This window comes from Neomonachus schauinslandi, chromosome 6 (assembly GCF_002201575.2).
Source record: "Neomonachus schauinslandi chromosome 6, ASM220157v2, whole genome shotgun sequence".
Lineage (NCBI taxonomy): Eukaryota > Metazoa > Chordata > Mammalia > Carnivora > Phocidae > Neomonachus > Neomonachus schauinslandi.
In genome coordinates this window covers 17,430,908-17,446,272 of record NC_058408.1, presented here as the reverse complement: position 1 = coordinate 17,446,272, position 15,365 = coordinate 17,430,908, and the positions used below count along the sequence as shown (strand labels likewise).

The 15,365-nt window shown below is 35.3% G+C and overlaps 1 pseudogene; it reads left to right on the top strand.

The window, feature by feature from the left end:
* The first annotated feature begins 684 nt into the window (after window positions 1–684).
* LOC110588153 lies at window positions 685–14,996 on the top strand (annotated as a pseudogene).
* Window positions 14,997–15,365: the final 369 nt, after the last annotated feature.

Genomic DNA, 15,365 nt, shown 5'->3' with positions numbered 1-15,365 from the left:
GGGATCGAGTCCCACATCGGGCTCCCGGTCGGCGGAGAGCCTGCTTCTCCCTCTGACCCTATCCCCTCTCATGCTGTTTCTCTCTCTCTCTCTCTCTCAAATAAATAAATAAATAAAATCTAAAAAAAAAAAAAATTAAAAAAAAAAAGAAATACATCAAGACTGTTTTATAATTATTGCTTTAGATGGTTTTCTCTTAAATCAGATAGTAGAAGTGTTACAAAAGTACGTCTATACTGATTTATTTTTACCTACATAGTTATCTTAATAATGTGGTTTCCAGTTACTGTTCAGTATCCTTTCATTTCAGCCTCAAGGACTCCCTTTAGTATTTCCTGTGGTGAAGGTCTGCTAGAAACAATATATATCAGATTTGTTGTTGTTGTTGTTTTAAATAGGTTTGCTAGATATAGAATTCTTGCTTTAATTCTTTTTCTTTGAAACATTTGGATGACAATACTATATATTCCAGGCTCCATTATATCTGATGAGAAGTCAGCTGATAATATTGTTGAGTATGCCTGTATGAGTTATGTCCTGGAACAACATTGTTCCAAAGTCTGATACAACTAAATTTGAGCTTTTTGGGGTTTTGCCTCATTCTCTCTTGCTCCCTTGGCTGAGTGGTGGTGACTGCATGGACACCAGTGTGGGCTGCACCATCATGTCTGCTTGCTGGACAAAATGGCCACCATCACCACTGAACCCGCTTCAACAATGACTACCAACACTTTAAGGAGCTCAGCAATGTTGTTTTCTCTGTGGTCTGCAGGTGTGTGAAGGATTCTCCATACAAGAATATGCTGCAAAAATCATCAATACCAAGAAGTTATCTGCCCAGGATCACCAGAAACTAGAATGTGACGTCTGAATATTCTGACTTTTGAAACATCATGCACCTTCATGACAGTGTTTCTGAAGAAAGGTTTCACAACCTCATGTTTGACCTTCTTACTGGCAAGGAGCTCTTTGAAGAGATTGTGGCTAGAAAGTACTACAGTGAAGTTGGTGCTAGCAACTGTATACATCAAATTCTGGAAAGTAGTAGCCACATCCACCAGCATGACATTGTCCACTAAGATCTGAAGTCTGAGAACCTTCTGCTGGCAAGTAGATGCAAGAGTGTCAACACGAATCTGGCTGATTTTGGTCTAGCCATGGAAGTATGAGAACAGCAGGCTTGGTTTAATTTTGATGGCACACCAGGTTATTTGTTCCCTGAGGCCTTGAGGAAAGATCCTTATGGAAAACCTGTGGCTATTTGGGCCTGTGTGTTCATCTTATATATCCTTCTGTTGGGATATCTTCCTTTCTTGGATGAAGATCAGCACAAGCTATATCAGCAGATCAAGGCTGGAGCCTATGGTTTCCCATCATGAGAGTGGGATACAGTGACTCTTAAAGCAAGAACATAGTTAACCAGAGGCCATAAACCCCACAAAATGCATCACACCTCACCAGGTTCTCAAGTAGCCACTAGTCTGCAAAAATTCCCCAGTGGCCTCCATGATGCATCATCAGGACAATATGAAGTGCTTGTTCAAGTTCAGTGTCTTGAGAAAACTGAAGGATGTCATGCTCAAGGTGATGCTCTTCTCTAGGAGTTTTTCAGCTGCCAAAAGCATATTGAATAAGCAGTCAGACAGTGGTGTCAAGGACCAGAAACCACCATAATGTATACAGTTTACAGATGGTATGGAGAGCTCCATAGAGAGATGCACCACCACCATGAAAGATGAGGACATCAAAGTGCCCAAACAAGAGATCATTAAGATCACCGAACAATGGACTGAGGTTGTTAACAATGGGGTCCTTGAGGCCTACAGGAAGATTTGTGATTTAAGGCTTACTTTTTTTTTAGCCCCAGGCCTAGGATAACCTCACAGAAGGGATGGATTTCCCTCAAACAATCTTCTTACTTCGAGAATCTCCTACCTCAAAGCAACAAGCCCATTCACACCACCATCCTGGACCCACACATCTACATGATTCATGTATGCAGCTTGCATCTCCTACATCCACCTCACCTGGTATATTGATGGGCAGGGTCAGCCTCTCACCAGCCAGTTGATGACCATGGTCTGGCAATGTTGGGATGGCAAATGGCTCACTGTCTTCTATCACTGCTATAGTGAGCTCAGCCACAGAGGCATTAGGAGATGCCAGCCAGCCAGATGTCACTGAGCTTACTCAGCCAGTGGTTCTGGAGGACCTGAGGGACAGAGACAGTTCTGTTCATTTGAGGTCTAAAACAAATTCCAGAGCAGCGGCAGTCAAGGCATGCCCTTGCATACAGCACTGCCACCTGCCCTTTATGTATGTGTCTGCTCTACTGAGATGTTTATCACAACTAAGTAAAAAAAAAGAAAGAAAGAAAGAAAGAAAGAAAGAAAGAAAGAAAGAAAGAAAGAAAAAAGATTGTTTAAAAAAATGAAATTCATATTTTTAGTTTTCTGAGGAACCTCCACACTAATTTCCACAATGGCTGCACCAGTTTACCTTCCCACCAACAGTGCATGAGGGTTCCCTTTTGTGTACATCCTCACCAGCATTTGTTATTTCATGTCTTTCGATAATAGTCATTCTGAAAGATGTGAAGTGATATCTTACTAATGGTTTTGATGTGCATTTCCCTGATAATGAGTGATGTTGAGCAGATTTTCCCTGATAATGAGTGCCTGTTGGCTGTCTGTACATCTCCTTTGGAAAAATGTCTAGTCGGATCCTCTGTCCCATTTTTAAATCAGATTGTCTGAGGTATTTTTGTTGTTGTTGTTATTGAGTTGTATGAGTTCTTTATGTATTTTAGATAACAATCCCTTATCACATATGACTTACAAATATTTTCACCCATTCACTACAACGTAGGGAATATAGTCAGGAATATTGTATTAATTTTGTATAGTGACAGATCATAACTTGTCATGGTAATTATTTTGTGATGTATACAAATGTCAAATCACTATCTTGTGCACTTGAAACAAAATTGTATGTCAGTTATGCCTCAATTTTAAAAAGAGAGAGAGAAAATCCAGACCAAAAAAAAAAAAAATTAGTTTTTTTTTTTTTTAAAGATTTTATTCATTTATTTGAGAGAGAGAAAGCACATGAGAGGGGGGAGGGTCAGAGGGAGAAGCAGACCCCCTGCTGAGCAAGGAGCCCGATATGGGACTCGATCCCGGGACTCCAGGATCATGACCTGAGCCGAAGGCAGTCACTTAACCAACTGAGCCACCCAGGCGCCCAAAAAAATTAGTTTTTAAGGCCATTTGGGGGGGGCTTGATCTGGCGCCAAGCAAACTCTTGGAGTTAAAATTCTGAGTGGTTGAAGTTGGGATTGTTGCTCTCATGGAGCTACCAGCCTCCTAATTGCTTACTACCGAAATTTCCATTGTTTTCAACAGTGCCCTTATGCTTAAACTTCCTCATGCTCTGTTACAAATACAGCCTGTTTCCTTGGGGAGAGTTCTTTGTTCTTACTGCCTTCCTCTCCTCCTGTGTAAATCTTGTGCACCAATCCTGGGGAGTTGAGATAAGGGTAGAGACAATGGCCGAATTCTCTTAGAATAAAACCTTTGCTTTACAAACAGGGCTCTGGGCAAGGGCAGTAGCTTATGATCTCAGCATGCCCCTACTGGCAAAAAACCTCTATCCTATGAATAATGGTTAAACAGGATGTTAGGGCCGCTGTACCTGGAATAGACCCCCTTTCTTATGAGTTGACGATAGATGGGAGAAGGGAACTTCAGATCTCTTATTGTCTATTATCTGGAATACAGCTCCTAAGATATAGAGCTGGAGAGAAAAAGAATTGCTGATGTCTTGCATCTCCTGGAGAGACTGTAGCCCTAGGCTGTGACCAGAAGGAGAGAGAGAGAGCCCTGCAGTCTCGGCCACGCTCACCTGAGTAGGATTCCATCATACTGAGCCAGCTGGGTTTGAAGAGCATAGTGGCTCAAGTTCCCACTCTCTTGAGAAAAGCCAAAAGGTAAATCTCAGTAAGTTCCAAGGACTGCTTTTTCTCACTTTTACCTATTTATGAGATTTGACATTAATCCTGGCTTATCCTCACCTGCCATGAGAAGAAGTAAAAATATTAAATTAATCACTTCATCAACTCCATGAGCCAAATAACACTTTACATACATTGCAAATTGTTATAAACCAAAACAAGCTTTTAAAGAATATTTATTTTATTAATGAGTTATTTTAAACTGTTTGAATTAGACATAGACCTGACAACTAAACTGAACTATTATTTTTATCTTTAAAAGCACTGTAAGCACTTATAAAGAGAACCTCTCTCAGGGCTGGCAAAACTGGGGTAGAGATCAAGAAAAAAGTGGAATATAAGCCAGAATTTAAGGAACTCCAATAAGAGAAGAGAATCTTGAGTGAGTGAATTAATGAACATTTGTGTAAGTGAAAATCTTAAAATTAATAAAGCATGCCAGATATTCTTAGTGACTAGAGGTGTTGTTTTTTTTTTTTCCAAGATTTTATTTAAATTCAAGTTAGTTAACATATAGTATAGTATTAGTTTCAGGAGTAGAATCTAGTGATTCATCACTTACATATAACACCCAGTGCTCATCAGAAGTACCCTCCTTAACACCCATCACCCATTTACCCCATCCCCTGCCCACCTCCTCTCCAGGAACCCTCAGTTTGTTCTCTATAGTTGAGTCCCTTATGGTTTGCCTCCTTGTCTGTTTTTATCTTATTTTTCTTTTCCTTCCCCTATGTTCATCTGTTTTGTTTCTTAAATTCCACATAGGAGTGAAACCATATGGTATTTGTCTTCTCTGGCTGACTTATTTCACTTAGCATAATACACTCTAGCTCCACCCACATCATTGAAAATGGCCAGATTTCATTCTTTTTGATGGCTGAGTGATATTCCATTGTATACATATGACATATCTTCTTCATCTATTCATGAGCCAACGGACTTGAGGTTTTTTGGAAGCAACACTGAAAGATTGTTTTTGAAAGACAAGTTGAATTCAGAATGTGGAAAGTTTGGTCTCTCCTTTAATAAGTAAAAAACTCAACATGTGTTGCTATTGCCGTTGCTTTGTTCTTCTCAGGAGTAGAGGAACCTGATACATTAAGGAAATGTAAGTGAATATTATGAATTATCGATAAAAAAGACTTGGACAGAACCACAAGTTAGGGACTAGTTTCCATTATCTAAGGGTGACTTGATAAGGAGCTAAGCATGGGAAGTAGTTGTGGGAATGGAAAGAAAGGAGTCAGATGCGAAAAAAGTCATGAAGTCGGGACCAGCAGGCCTTCAGAAGGGAGCAAGAAGCATCAACTATAAACAATGCTCTGCAAAATAAGATAGGAAAAAAATAGAAAGTGTTTAATCACGGGGATTTTAGATCTATGCATATTATGCACAATAGGTAATACTCTGCACTACAAAAGATCTAAAATCTAAAGTAATAAGCAGAGAATGTGGTATATTATATCCAGATATAATAAAACTTCATAGCCTCAAGTGTGTGCTGTGAAATTTCCTTTATAAAACATTAATTATATGAATGTGTCACATTAAGCAGTTCTTGGAAAGAATTCTTATGTTCCACTCAGAAAGCTGGATTGATTTTTCTACTCATGAACAGCGCAAATTTAGTTAAAATATTGCTTCTTGAGGATTTTGCTTTCATGTGTAAGCGATTATTTAATATTGGCTATCAATTCAGGTAAGAATTATTTCCAATGGGCAATCTGTTCTTAAGATATATGGAACCAATTAGAAAATCCCTGTAGGTTGAATATTTAATTATAAACAGTCTAATTAACTTAATTTCTCCTAATACTGTAGTCTTAAATTTTGCAGAAGTCAGAAAGATACACTATCCCATTCAAGACACATGATTTATCAAACTTGCTCAGTGTGGAAAAAAACATATTAGAATTCTCCACATTCTGGAAGTTTATACATTTGGCAAAATATAATAGTTCTTATGACTTATGACTTGAAATTTATTAATTTTCATTACTAGAACTAATTATGGCCATATCTACTTACTATTTCCTTCATTAAAAAGCTCCAGTGCATGTCATCAGTTAATTAATGACTCATTGCTCTCACTATCTTCTCTGCTGTGTTATATTAACTTCATGAGTAGTGAAGGGTTTAAGTATTTAGACAATTTTGATTACTACTATTTGTAAGGGAAAAGCAACCAAAATTGTAAAAAAGTGATCTGCATCACATGCAGGTTTTCTCAAGCCTGAAGCTTACATTTTGGAAGTATTTTTTAAGGGAATAAAGTTTTCAATTTATTTAAAAGCATATAAATAAAAATCAGGAACTTGAAAGGGCCCACGTGAGTGAGAGGTCACAAAACGTATGCAACACGATAAATCTGCTTCTAAGGAATACAATTGTCACTATGATATTTAAAATGTAAGACGAATCAATTTCAGTGAAAGGCTTTCTAATGTGGCATACTAAGAAAAGTAGATGAACTAAAGATGTCTTGTTTATTGTCTTAATAAAGCCTGTGGCTAGAAAGTGGTATATCTCTGCTCTTTAATTTTGTATTACCAAGTTAGCTTTCAGAATGTTTACCAAAAATTAAAACTTCTCTTCCTTAATATCTTGAGCATAATGTTGTAGTTAATAATGCACCAATGGCATATCAATATATATTCTGGAAGGAAGAGAACAACCTTGACAAAACAAAAGCAGATATCAGCATTACTGGAGAACTATTTGCAACACTTGAATTTGGCAAAAAGCAAATATTAAAAACATATAAAGAATTCCTACAAAGCAACAAGAAAAAAGACACATACCAGTGGAAAAATGAAAAAAGTAACCAAAATATACCAGTAAATATTCAAATGATACCAACTTCATTAATCATCAGAGAAAGACAATCTGAACTACAATGTTTTATGACTAGACCATCATCAGAATAAGGAAAAAGAAGATAGACAATACTAAGTTTTGACTGGGATGTAGAATAGCAAGAGCTACCATACACTGCTGTGAGTGAGAATATGTACATCTTTTATACTATACTAAATCTCAATGAGCACCTACCCTATTACTCGTGATTCCATTCCTTGGTGTGTACTCAACAGAAATACAAATATCTGTCCTCCAAATTACATGCACTAGAATGTCATAGTAGTGTTATTCATAGTATAGCAAAACTCTAAAATTCTAATGTCTATCATCATTAGAAAGATAAGTAAATTATGGAATACTTGTGTAATCAAATATTATACAGAGCAAAATAAATTAGGTAATACTTATACAACATGGATTATGCTCACAAATATAACATTAAGGGAAAGGAACCAGACAGAAAAGAATACATACTGAATGATGACATTTTTTTTTTCCTTCCAAATTTTTGTTTAAATTCTAGTTAGTTAACATACAGTGCAATATTGGTTTCAGGAGTACAATTCAGTGATTCATCACTTACATACAACACCCAGTGCTCATCATGACAAGTGCCCTTCTTAAAACCCATCACCATTTAGCCCATCCCCCACCCACCCACCCCCCATCAACCCTCAGATTGTTCTCTATCATTAAGAGTCTTTTATGGTTTGCCTCCCCTCTCTCTTTCTCTTTTTTTCCCTTTCCACACATTCATCTGTTTTGTTTCCTAAATTCCACATGTGAATGAAATCATATGGTATTTGTCTTTTCTGACTGACTTATTTTGCTTAGCATAATACACTCTAGCTCCATCCACATCGTTGCAAATGGAAAATGTCATTCTTTTTATGGCTGAGTAATATTCCACTGTGTGTGTGTGTGTGTGTGTGTGTGTGTGTGTATATATATATCACATCTTTATCCATTCATCAGTCAATGTACACTGGACTCTAATGTACACTGGACCCCAATGTACACTGGACTCAATAGTTTGGCTATTGTTTTTAATGCTGCTATAAACATTATGGTGCATGTACCCCTTTAAATCCATATTTTTGTATCTTTTGGGTAAATACCTAGTAATGCAATTGCTGGGTCATAGGGTAGTTCTATTTTTAACTTTTTGGGGAATCTCCATACTGTTTTTCAGAGTGGCTGCATTTCAAAAGCCAACAAAATTATTCTTTAGAAATTAATATTGTGTTTCCCTTTATAGAAGAGGGAGGTAGCATGAGAAGTCTTCTGAAGTGCAGGAAAGTCCCTTACCTGATCTCTTGGTTATCACAAAGTTACCTTTTTGGTCATTTATTTATGCTTTTATTCACTTTTTTTCAATGTATGCTAAGCTAAACAATAGACATTTTTTTAAAAAATCCTCAGGAAGGAGAGGAAGGAAAGAAAAGATTCAGAAATTGTAACCTTTAGTTGTTTTGCTTTTTTTTTTTTCGATTTGATCATGAAAGACTAAAAGGATGTTTGCACTAATAGCAACGGGACATTTAGAAAGATTATTATTTTATGGTCATGTTCAAATCAGTGTGTATAAAATATGAAGCTTACTACTGTATAAATGGATATTTCAAAGAACTTACTTGAACTCAGAAATTCCTTAGAATGGAAATAATTTATAAGTGTCAATTATTGTGTGTGGATTTGTTTTGTTTTGGCTCATCATCCACAAAAGTCGTCAGAGTGTTTGAAATGGAGCTACAATATCGGCATTTAAACTACACACGTTTCACTTTCTTTGTATCTGTGAAAAAGAAGAGATTTTTGAAAGAGAAAATGAAGAAAGAGCTTTAAAACATGAGTTTCTCTGGAAGAAATGTGGCCTAAGCAACAATTTAGTCTAAAGTTATTGTTTCTTTCTTATGATCATAAGAAAAACATAAAACCAGGCCATAGTATGTTAACAAATCCTAGAAAATGGCCTTATATTTTGGGTTTATCTTTTGTTTGAACTAGCTAATCTTATAAACAGTGTTCAAAATGTGGATGCTTGATGCATTGGAAGTAGTTTAAGAAGCAGAAATATGCATGAGAGTCATCTTGAGTTTTTTTAAGGTTAAATTTTATTGACAAAAATATTTATCATCTTAAAAATGTGACAGTGAATCTTACAGTAAAATTATAATAAAATAACAGGATAATATATAGCTTTCTATTTAAAGATTGGCTAAATATTGTGGTCTCCATATGCCTAGGAATAAAAAAGATTATTAAAAAATTAAATACATTACATACTGTTTTCTGATTAGATAACCATACTGTCCTAATTGACAGTAGGACAATAGTAAGACCATATCCCTAAGAAAATACTATAAGAAATAAAGAATAATAATTAACTGAAATATCTGTCTCACTAAAATTTCTTGCTGATTGAAATTGAACTTGGAGAATTAGTGGATTACTAGAAAATATGATGATGATAAGGGAAAAATTAGTTTAGTAGATAATTAAAATAATATAGAAATAATACTTGACCAAGTGTAGAAAAAAAATGGCTTGTGTATTTTTTAATGCTTTAGTATAATAAATGGACTTTTGTGAAAAACTAAAAGGTATAAAGAAAACAAAAATGTATATGAATAAGAAACAGTTAAATATTTCTTACCCACACACATACACACATAGAACATATTGGCCACTTCCATCAGTAGGGATTCAGAGCTTTGTGTTGTCATGAAGCTGCTGGTAGACCCAAAATGCCCATTTTCATGATCAACACCATTCAAACCCCAGGGAAAATCTTCACATCACTTGCCTTATAATCTTGATATGGAAGACAGACAGCATGGTCAAAATATCCAGTCTTCTGGGGTTTTGCTGCAGCTGATGATGGAGAACACTGCTTCCTAAAGTGGAGAGGATTTGATCATCAAAAGCACTAAGATTAGAGAAAAGAAAAAAGAAAAAAGAATTGAATTGTCATATCCTTTCATTGGAATCAACGAACAACTTGAATATATTGTCTCTGCTTGATGCCAAATGTCAAAGTTCTATGCCTATTTATCCTTCAGTCAATGGTTATTGAAATACTCACAACTTAGTGTGGTAACTAATTGCCCATAGCAGCAAGGAAATACTTCAATATTAACTATACATTATTACTCTCAAATTTGGATATAAATATCTATACATAATTAGTAAAGATGATATGAATTATTCAGATTAGAAACTAGATTTCCAAATAATTTTAATATGATGTTCAAATATTATACAACAACTCAGGTATATTTAAATAAGTTTGATACATATGAGTTATAATTTGTATTTTACCTATCAATTTTTTTTAAAGATTTTATTTATTTATTTGAGAGAGAGAGAATGAGAGACAGAGAGCACGAGAGGGAGGAGGGTCAGAGGGAGAAGCAGACTCCCCGCCGAGCAGGGAGCCCGATGCGGGACTCGATCCCGGGACTCCAGGATCATGACCTGAGCCGCAGGCAGTCACTTAACCAACTGAGCCACCCAGGCGCCCCTTTTACCTATCAATTTTAATGCATAATTACAATACATTTGGAGAAAAATATTTTTGTAAACATGTTTGAAGTATATAGTTAAGGTTTTGACTTTTTAGCATTAACTTTAAATTATAGTTTTTCATGAAAATATTTTTATATTTTGTATACTTAGAATTATATTACAACTTAAACTTCTCTATCAATACTATCAACAGATTGTATAGAACTACGATTAGAACAACATAACTAATGGATTTTCTGACATATAGGAAAAATAAATTTTATGGAATAAGTAACAAGTATTTACGTATTGTGTATACTCTTATTTTTATTAGTAGTACAAACATTGCTTGTATATAAATGGACCACCCAGAAGTATGCAATATTAGTTTTATTCATTTGATATTTTGCAGACTTCCTGTTTCCCAAAACTATAGCTTTAATCATATTTGTCCATTTTGCTGGAATATTTGTCCATTTTGCTGGAATATTTGTCATAATATTAGCTTTACTTATAACTTTAAATTTCTTAGACATATGATATGTTAGCCCCATTTGTATTCTTGCAGCAACCCAACAAATGTTAGAGGTGTAACTTATTAGTGGTTCTGGAAGAAGTTAATGGATGTCTGTTGATCTGTGATTCTACATGGAAATAAACAATCTTCACAGTTACAGGGGAGATGGATGGATAGAGAGATACAAATAAATGAAAGCAAAAGAAGTTTTAGTACTGAAGAATGGAAATGAAGAAAAGGACAGAAAAGGAATAGATGAAGCAAAATAAGAGGCTAAGTTACCACCTCTATGTAGATTCCGTCTGGATTTTTCAAAGAATACAGCAGTGTGATTTTAAGTACTTACTGAGCATTTACTACAAGATAAAGATAGGTGCTCAAAGCCACATTCTTTTCTAAAAGATAGGGTTAGAATTCAAACCATAGTTTCTATGGTTTCAAACCGTACTTTCGCCACTGTATTCCATTTTATGACTCAAGTGATTATTGTTAGAGAAAAAATAGTTTAGCTATAATGTATTTCTCAGTTACCTATATGAAAAATTTTGTGTTTTCTAAAGGCATAAAGACAATGTTTTTTTATATATGAACGAATGCTTTTATTTTTGGAATCCAAGTCAGTCAGATTAAAACATAATTCTATAGTACCCATCAGAGTTAGCTGACTACTATATTTAGTAACTTAGTATAAGTAGTTGTAGAAGTAATCTAGATGCAGGATTTATTTTTTTTATTTTAATAAAAGAGAGAAAAGAACAGAAATCACCCTTGATAGATATTAGGTAACCCAAATCTATATTCACACCTTTGCAAATATGTTGGCATTGTGACCATTTGCAAATATAAACTCATCAGTATTCACATAGAATGATTTTTATTGTAAATATCTGCAAAGATTATATGAAAATTATTGATTTCTTTCACCTTTTGGGTCAATAAAAATAACAGTGTGACAGTAAGATTATAGATCTAGATATATTTCTTTTTTAGAGAGCACTAACATAAAGATACTGTTTTTATTTGCTCCTGATGAAATTCTAAATAACAGGGTGTATTTCCAGACTATTGTGAAGTAAAACACATTCATGCCCTTCACCTCTTACCTCTTAGAAAGATTATTTTATCAGTCTCTTAGAGAAGACTTTCACCTCTTCTACTCAGTCACACTTTATTGTTCTTGATAACCTAAGTCTGCTTTTAGAAGACAGAAGTCAATGCTTTGTAAACTGTAAAATATAAATAAATAAACAGAATAACATAAAGCATTATGTCTCTACATGAACTTTAACTGGGTTCAAGAGACTTCAATAAAATTCATATTTGCAAATATATTTTTCAATTTTGGGTTTGCAATCTCCAAAGCATCCTAGGTGAAATCTGAAACAGGCCCCTGTACTCAGAGGGCCAGAGAAAAACTGAAGAAAGAGGTAAGCTACTTCAGATTGGTAGGTGGCAGACTTGTTTATTTGTTCATTTGTTTGTTTTTGGTGGCAGGTTTAATAAGCAAAGGAACTTACATATGAGGCTTACCTTTGGCGGCTGCAAGATGAAAAGATCTCAACATCCACCCACCAGAATGGGGCTCAGTCACATATTCAGTACAGATGGTCTCAACAACACCTTACTCTCTCAAGGTTACATCCTTGAAAATGACTCCCACTGTGGAAACAGTGGGCAGAGTGTGCATTCCAAGGACAAGGAAGGGTGTCCCAATCCAGATCGCCAGTCAACCATGTGTGGTTACATACACTCAGTTACATCCTCCAACACAATCCAGTATGCAAACTTTTTATTTGGTATGCTTTTCCAAAGAAAAAATGCTCTTTAGAAAAAATAAATATTTATAGAAATCTCATTGATTTCTTGAGAATAAATATCCACATGATTAATATTTGTAGGACAATTCTGAAATTTTTTATCATTTATATTACTTTGAACTATACCTGATTAAAAATAATATTTCCAAGGGTAATACTTATGATATGTTTTTTAGGAATAGTTTAACTTGTACATAAATAGATTTATAAATTTTTAGGATCAAATGAAAATCTAAATCTCTAAATTAAAATCTCATATTTTTTACAATGTAGACTAAGTATCATATAATATGACCATGTATACCTATTGTTTCCTATTCCATTTAATTTACTGAATCAACTGTTCCAAATACTATTTCAGAGTGTGTTATCACTCAGAAAACACATTCACAGGGATTATTCACAAGATCTCTGTGGAATATTATGTTTCTCGTAATAATGATGACAAAATTGGGGCGCCTGGGGGGCTCAGTCGTTAAGCGTCTGCCTTCGGCTCAGGTCATGATCCCAGGGTCCTGGGATCAAGTCCCACATCGGGCTCCTTGCTCAGCGGGGAGCCTGCTTCTCCCTCTGCCACTCCCTGCCACTCTGCCTACTTGTGATTCCTCTCTCTCTCTCTGTGTCAAATAAATAAATAAAATCTTAAAAAAAAAAAGATGACAAAATTAAGATTAAAACAGGTTAAAAGACTTATCATAGTTAAAAAGTGACATTAGACTATAACAATATTTATAGTATGAGTATCTCTCACATGATGTTGTTTTGATAATAAAGATTGAACATTATTATTATTACGCTTTTACATATATCTATACTAATCCTTAACACCACTTGATGCAAAGTCAGTATTACCTTTCCTATAGGGAAATTTAAAATTAGGAAATGTAAGGTAGTACAATTAAATTTTTATCCCATTAAATTCAAATACAGCTTTCACTTCATTATATTTCTCTCAAATAACTCATCAAAACTGGCATGTTGTAGTTACCTAATAAATACCTATTTCTTTGTCTTTTTGAGTTTTTCTCCATATAGCAGTCATTTATCTTTGTATAGAGTATTGCTTACATCAATCTTTAAAGTGGTATTTACAGGTACAGAGAGTAGATAAGATTTATGTAAGTACCAGGGAGGCCTCATGACTCCCAGAAATTTCCCCATATATTTCTACTAATGTACTTTATTCTTTTTTTGTTAGTGAAGGTTTTCTTCTCTTAAAGGAGACTTTTAAGATATCACTCTGCAATTTTAGTAATATTAGCTAATGTCCTACTTTTGAATTAATAATTTTCTGTTCCCTGAGAGCAGTATCTTAGAAGGTGACATTGGATGGATAACTACCTGTGTAAATACAATAGAAATTGTCGATTTTTTTTCCCTAGAGATTGTAGATCTTTGAAATGCAGAGCTATATAATTAGAACTCTGAAGGCCAGAGAAAGGATACTGTTCATTGAAAGATTAGGGCCGTTCTCACCATTAGGATAAGGTCATCTGTTGTTATATAATTCAGAAACATATTTGAAATTACAAAGATAATCTGTGCACTGTCCTCAACTATTGTCATATAAATGCTAAATAGTTATCATCTGGCCAGTTCATACTAAAGGCCGACGAACACAAGACTAAATCTCTAAAGCAATTTGAAAAATTAAATAATTTGTATATTTCAAAATACCTAAGCATCCACCACCATGTACAAAAAATCCCCTTAAATTTCTTGAGTGTTTATTATCTAGATCAAGGCTTTTTGCTAAATATTTATTTGTAAAATAAATATTGGATCAATTGTATGTTGAACATCAAGTAATCCCACATTTTAAAATTTCTTGTCAGTAAAAACAGTGTGAAGAGCTTAATGAAACTATGTACCAGAGGAAAAAAATGTAAGGATTTACTTATTTATTTTAGAGAAAGAGAGAGAACATGAGCCAGAGGGGCAGGAGAGGGAGAGAGAATCTCAAGCAGACTCTGAAGTGAGCATGGGGCTGACATGGGTCTCACTCTCATGACCCTGAGATCATGACCTGAGCTGAAACCAAGATGCTTTACCAACTATGTCACCCATGTGCCCTTCCACCAGAGAAACTTTTGATGAACTGTCTAAAATTAGCAAAGTCAATTATTCAATGTTTCCACAGATTGGACAAATGGCTTATAATAAATTGCGAGCAGTCATTCCAGAAAGTCTAGGGAAATTTTTAAGAACACTGGAAGGCCAGGAACTTCAAGCTGGGGCTACAACTTTCTCCTGTGAAGAACTATTCCAGGGCCTGGACAACTGAGTATCAACTCTCAACTACCCCAGCATTCTGGCACAAAAGAGCTCTTCTGGGTGGATTTTGCATCTATTGAACATCAATAGATCCTTTCTCCCAGGCTCCATGGTGTGGAAGACTTACATAGAGGAGAATGAGATGTGGAAGCTGGATAGCACACAGGTTTACCTACTTTCCATGTACATATACTCACAGCTCCTTCTCCATAGGGGAGATCTGGGCGGGGAGGGAGGACATAGTGAAGGACAAATTCTCTATCCCTAGCATTCTTAGCTCCTGCTCCATAGAAAAGAGGTCTGTCCTGTCCAGGGATGACCAGGGCAAGGCTCAAAAATTAGCAACCCCTGGGCGCCTGGGTGGCTCAGTTGGTTAAGC